The following is a 6,223-nucleotide window of genomic DNA, read 5'->3' as shown; positions in this document are numbered from 1 at the left end:
ATGGGAGCGCCGTGGGGCACAAAGGAGGTCTTCACCCTGAGGTCTCAGCAACATTTCCTTCTCCACATTTGGTTTTCCACCTTTTCCAGCCAGAGAATATTGCACAATTCCCCACCACCACCACACACACAAACATCCCTACATGCTTCTTTGGAGGCCGTTTACGGCCTGTGAAACATTTCCTCTTGCAGCCCGACTGCGAAAGCAAAGCTCTGTTTTCTCCCCTACCCCGATGCACCCTCACAGTTCGGCTCCTTCTCCGGTGCAACCAGAGCCAGCTGCCTTAGGTGACAGCGAGCGAGAAAATGCCGCTGGCTGGGCCGTGGTGGGTTTGCACCCCTGGCTCAGCTACCTGCCCAGTAAGAAGAGTTACAGAACAGCGCCGAGCGTGGCCTGCACTGCCAGGGGGAAGAGGCGCTTCGAGTCCGGCAGGGGACGGCCTCCTCCTCCTCCTCCTTTACAGATGGGGAATGTCTTGAGAGCAAAGGGGCAAGTTATCCCACGCGGTGCCATCACCCAGCACGGCTACGCTGCAAAAATGGCCAGCAGGACATTCGACGGACCCAGGGCCTTCACCAGCTCTTCTGGAGCTGACTGGTGGGAGGTTCCCCTTTCCCTGGCAGGCTCGTCCCCTGCCTCCAGACTGGATTTCTGTGGCGGGTTTCCCCACCCACCCAATGGAACCGGAGCAGAATGCCGGCAATGGACCGCGCCGTAACCAGGAGGTGGGGAGCGGCCTCTCTTGGAGAGCCCCATCGTTGCTACGTTACAGCACAGCTGGCCATGCCTCCAACTCCCACCCAGCACCTTCAGCCCAATTACGTGGGCGCGCAGCGGTCTGAACGGCCCCCATGCCAAGCCTCCCAGCCTTTCCCCTCCAACTCTTTCCATGCCCGCTGCTCCCACAGACCCCTGCTCGGGGGTGAGTGGGGGGCGGAGGCTTACGCAGAGCGCTGGCTCTCTCCTGGGGCCAGCTGTCTATCTCGTCTGTGTGAGAAATGAAAGCGTCCGCGGGGGAGAGCTGAGTGACTGAAAAACGGGGACATTCCCCGGGCAGGAAATCTTAGAATTGCACCAGGCCCTGGCCACGCTCCATCTTCCTCCCCAGGGCTGTGGAGATCCTGCCAGGTGGCGAGTGCCCTCAGCTGCCCTGGCACTCGGCACAGGATCGGACCAGACTCCAAATACGGAGCCCCAGCATCCAATCCTGCAGGCCTTACTCAGGTTCCACTCCCATTGCCTGCATAAAGGCTGGGGGATTTCCTCCCCCGGAAAAACCGGGGCAATAGAAGAATCCTACTCCCCTGCAACAGCCCGAACTGCCCCTCGTTTTTACTGGACTGAAAGTCTGGAGAGTTGAAATTCTGTCAGTAAATCTCTTGTCCTATTACCATGCGGGACTAGGAGGCAAGCCTGAGCGACCACCAGAGATAAAAGAACTTCCTCATGAGCTTCCCAGTCCACCGCCTCCGGAGAGTTTATCCAAGTGCCCGAGAAGGAGCTGAGCTTCTGAATCCTTCACTGCACCAAAGGCAAACTCTGCCCCTTTAGAGTAGCAGCCGTGTTAGTCTGTATCCGCAAAAAGAACAGGAGTACTTGTGGCATCCGAAGAAGTGGGCTGTAGCCCACGAAAGCTTATGCTCTAATAAATTTGTTAGTCTCTAAGGTGCCACAAGTACTCCTGTTCTTTCTGCCCCTTTAGTGGCCAGTCCAGCCCTCGCCCAGGACACGCCCCGTGGGGATCTGGGGACCCTGTCGTGTTGGTGTGCAGAAGGGGTTAGACAGTATCTGCAAATTCCTCAAATATGTGTGTCACTCTCACAGAGATTTGTGGCGTTACAAAACACAAGCAAGACAAGCTGGGGGGATAGCTCAGTGGTTTGAGCATTGGCCTGCTAAACCTAGGGTTGTGAGTTCCATCCTTGAGGGGGCCACTTAGGGATCCGGGGCAAAATCAGTACTTGGTCCTGCTAGTGAAGGTGGGGGCTGGACTTGATGACCTTTCAAGGTCCCTTCCAGTTCTAGGAGATAGGTATATCTCCATATTAAAAGAAAAGGCAGCTCTCGCTTTCTAATGCCAGACCTCTGTGCGCCCTTTGTCAACAGAGAGCTCAGGATGTTTCAAAGCAGGCTTTCCTGAGAGTCCTGCCCATCAGTACCAGATTAAGATCTGTTAGGGCAGATCTATGGTGGGAAGAGGACATTACATGGCGGAACATTATAGCATTTCAGCTAAGAAAGAATTGCAAGTATGAAAAATCGGGATGGGAGTGGCGGGTAATTGGCTCATATATAAGACATAGCCCCGAATATCAAGACTGTCCCTATAAAACTGTAAAGAGCAACAGAGGGTCCTGTGGCACCTTTAAGACTAACAGAAGTATTGGGAGCATAAGATTAACATGGCTACCCCTCTGATACTTGACACCTATAAAACTGGGACATCTGGTCACCCTAAACTTCTAGCAGCATGAGATGCCTTCTAGCATTCTAACTCAGTTCTGTGATTCTGGCAAATTAGGTTTTATTGTCTACATAAATAAATATATATTATATATATATGAAATATAGAAATTTATTTCTAGAAAATCAATGTATTTAAAATGTCTCTCACTATATATATATATATTTTCTTATGCTAGTTTAAAATAAGAATTTTGGTTTTAAATAAAAGTATTGTACATAGCAATTTGTGGTTCAAACTTTGATGATGATGGGGTTGTAATAGCCATGTGTTTAGGGCACTGGCAACACGTTGCTAGTTTTTTGTCATACAAAAGGTTAGCTAAACAATGCCAACCCTTTCCTATAGGGAGTGCCTCGTGTGTCATTTTTACTAGTGACCACGAGGTGTCGCTGTCAAGTAAGGAATGGCTAGTACTATTTCCTGCTTACTTATAAATAAATATAGATATTCTTGAGATTTAACAGTTACCGTCCCACGTGGAAGCAACATTCAAAGGCATCAAGGATTCTAATAACTTGGGTTTATGTATCACCCTGCATTGCATCCGAAAGGGCAGCTGGTTGGTTTGTTTACTAGTAAATAAATATATTAAACCCTCCAGCGTGTGCGTCGTGTCTTTACTCACTGACACCCATCAGGACTTCAAGAATCCATTTTTATATTGCAGGTGGTTTGCTTCACATCACGGGTGCATGCACCCCATTCCCTACGGGGGCAGTGGGGCCAAGGGCAGTGGGCTGAGCAGAGATGGGGGTCCACTCCTGGCTCTGCCACTAATTTGCTTGGCCAAATTATGCACAGTATCCCAACCCCAAACAAGCAAAAATCATGAGAGTGGCTTCAAAAATCAGGATTTTTTTTTAATATACATTTTGGATCCTTTTCATTTGGCTTCTGGATTTTCAGCCTTAAATCTCAGGCCTTTCTCTGCAGCCACAAGGGCTAGACACTTCAAAAAGGAAGGAAAAGCAAGCTGAGGGCCACACATAGTCACCTGATTCTAGGAGTTGGGGTTTGAACAAAAACAACAAATACAGTTTTCCAAGGGCCGCGGTGGATTCTCCATCGCCAGCAATTGTTCAATCTAGCTTGGGTGTTTGTCAAAGAGATCTGCTCTGGGCATGTTTTCAGGGCAGGCCCCTGGTCTGTGTTGTACAGAAGGTCAGACTCGATGATCACAGTGGTCCCCTTTGGCCTTGGAATCGACACGTTGATGGCGGGACTTGCAATAAAATCACGAGAACTGGCAGCAGGGTGTTTAACTGAGACACGATGGTCCTATGTAAAATCCTATGAGATCATTGGATGAAAAGGTCAATATAAATGTGTCGTCCTATAAGAATAGTGAATATTTACATTGAGGTAGAGCCCAGGTTGGGGCCCTAATGTGCTAGGTGCTGTACAAACGTAGTCAATGCCAGCCCCAAAGCACTTACTATCAACAAGTCAAGACAGACAAGGGGCAGAGGGCGGGATGGAATGACGGCTGGCTAACAGAAACAATCGGCTATTGTAACCCAGGCCAGCTGTGCGCACAGGTCTTCATTCGGAGTCAATTGATGGCGGGAAGGCTCACTACTGTAGTTATGATGACGATTGCAGCTCTTGTGAGGGAAAGAGACCAGAGTATCTGAGCAGTTCTGAAACTCCACCGTCAGGCCTGCCTGCAGAGAGAGGGATAGCCGGAGATGCAAGCTCCCGCCCCAAGCGCTAACCCCAGCAGCCAGTGCGGCTACAGGAACCCCTGGGAGGAAAGGGCCTTGCGTAGCTGTGGGATCCCCCACCCACGTTGCTAACCCCACATTTGCAGAAAGACACTAGACCCCTTTCAGGAGCAGCTGGGAAGCTCTGCCATTGCTGCCCGGTGCCTACACCAGTTTGTGTCAGAGGATGGACTTAGCAGTTCTGGGTTTCCCAATCTCTCAGCTCCGGCTGCCACGTTAGTCCCACATTACTCTGCAGCCCGGACAAGGCCTGCCCTGTGACAGACAGGCCAGCTGCAGGACCAAGTGTGAAAACGTGTCCTCCCAAACGTGACTCAACAGCTCCGAAACCGGGAGGCAAAGGAAAAGAACCCAGCGTTCATTTCTCTGCAAGCTCTTGACCTTTAAGCCACTCTTGTGACAGGGGAGGGGGCTAACCAGGGCTGCCCAGAGGATTCAGGGGGCCTGGGGCAAAGCAATTTTGGGGGCCCCTTCCATTAAAAAAAAGTTGCAATACCATAGAATACTATATTCTCATGGGGGCCCCTGTGGGACCCGGGGCCTGGGGCAAATTGCCCCACTTGCCTTCTCCCCCCCCCCCCCCCCCCGGGCGGCCCCGGGGCTAACTCGAGATTTTTGAGCACTTGGGGTTGGCAGTCCCGTAGGGTGACCAGATGTCCCGATTTTATAGGGACAGTTCTGATTTTGGGGTCTTTTTCTTATATAGGCGCCTGTTACACCCCAACCCCTGTCCCGATTTTTCACATTTGCTGTCTGGTCACCCTACAATCCCGCAGTGTCCCGTCTTGGCTGCCTCCGTGGGAGAGAGACATCCTGAAATGGAATAGCTCCAGAGAGGGGCATGGAAAACAGTGGTTTGGTGTATGAGAGGCACCAGACAAGGGTTGCAAAGACCAGGGTGGCTAAGCCTGGCAAGGAGAAGAGGTTGAGGGCACTCGGGCTGATATATTTGAGCTGACGCTGGGCCTCATGGAGCCTGATCGGTCCCTCATTTCTACATTGTCCCAGGACACGGGAACGAGCGAGCCCTCGATGAAAGCAATGGCCCAGTAAAGGGAATCCCATTTCACCCAGCGCGCAGTTGACAGCAGCTGGAGGTCAGGGAAACAAATACTGTGTCTGGGTGAGTAATTTTATCAGCAATAACAACCTCTGTAGTTAAGGGGCATGAAATCTCATGCATCAAGGCACCAGCTGATCGCTGCGGTCCCATTGTGATCACTGATCACATTTGCCCCTCACATAGCGACCTGAGCATGGCTAGTCACATCAGAGGCCATTTTCCCTTCCTCGGCAGCATCAGGGGCCTGATACATTGCTGCAGTGGGTTGAAGCAACCCCCTGATCCGCCCCCCACCCCAAACTTTCCGGAAGTTCAGATCTGGAGCAGAAGAATGATGTGGGTCGAGCCTGTCTTTACGCTCGGTGGCCAGTTCCCTGGGGATTCCTCCTCCATGCTCAGTGCTGCTGTCCCCTTTTAACTGCGGCCTGTTTTGTTGTTTGGGAGACCAGGTGGGGCAGGGACTTTTATTGGACCAACTGCTGTTGGGGAGACAAGCTTTTGAGCCACAGAGCCAGAGAGCTCATCCTAGTTTGTTGTTTCACGCTCTGTGCCAGGGTCAGAGCCTGCTCCCTTTTGTTCCCCCCGCAGCCATCCAGAACCCTGTGCAGGCCCCAGGCCCTCAGCAGGCAGCGAAGCTCCAGGTAAAGCTAGTCAGGAATTTTCCAATAATAATGCGAATCCCCCTCGCCCTTTGTGCTCGACTCTCCCCTTAGAAAGCCTTGCATCCTAGCCAGTGGGGCACTCGGCCTACACTCAGTCACACACCCGTGCCACTGTGCGGCCTGGGGTTAGAGAATTCTAGACGTGTCGGGCTGGAAGGGACCTCAAAACGTCACTGAGTCCTTCCCCCAGGACCAAGGCAGGACCGAGCAAACCTAGACCATCCCCGACAGGAGTTTGTCCAACCTGTTCTGAAAAACCTCCAATGACGGGGATTCCACAACCTCCCTTGGACGCCTATTCCAGAGC

The sequence above is a fragment of the Emys orbicularis genome, chromosome 12, assembly GCF_028017835.1.
Source record: "Emys orbicularis isolate rEmyOrb1 chromosome 12, rEmyOrb1.hap1, whole genome shotgun sequence".
Classification (NCBI taxonomy): Eukaryota; Metazoa; Chordata; order Testudines; family Emydidae; genus Emys; species Emys orbicularis.
Note: the sequence above shows the minus strand (reverse complement) of the source record.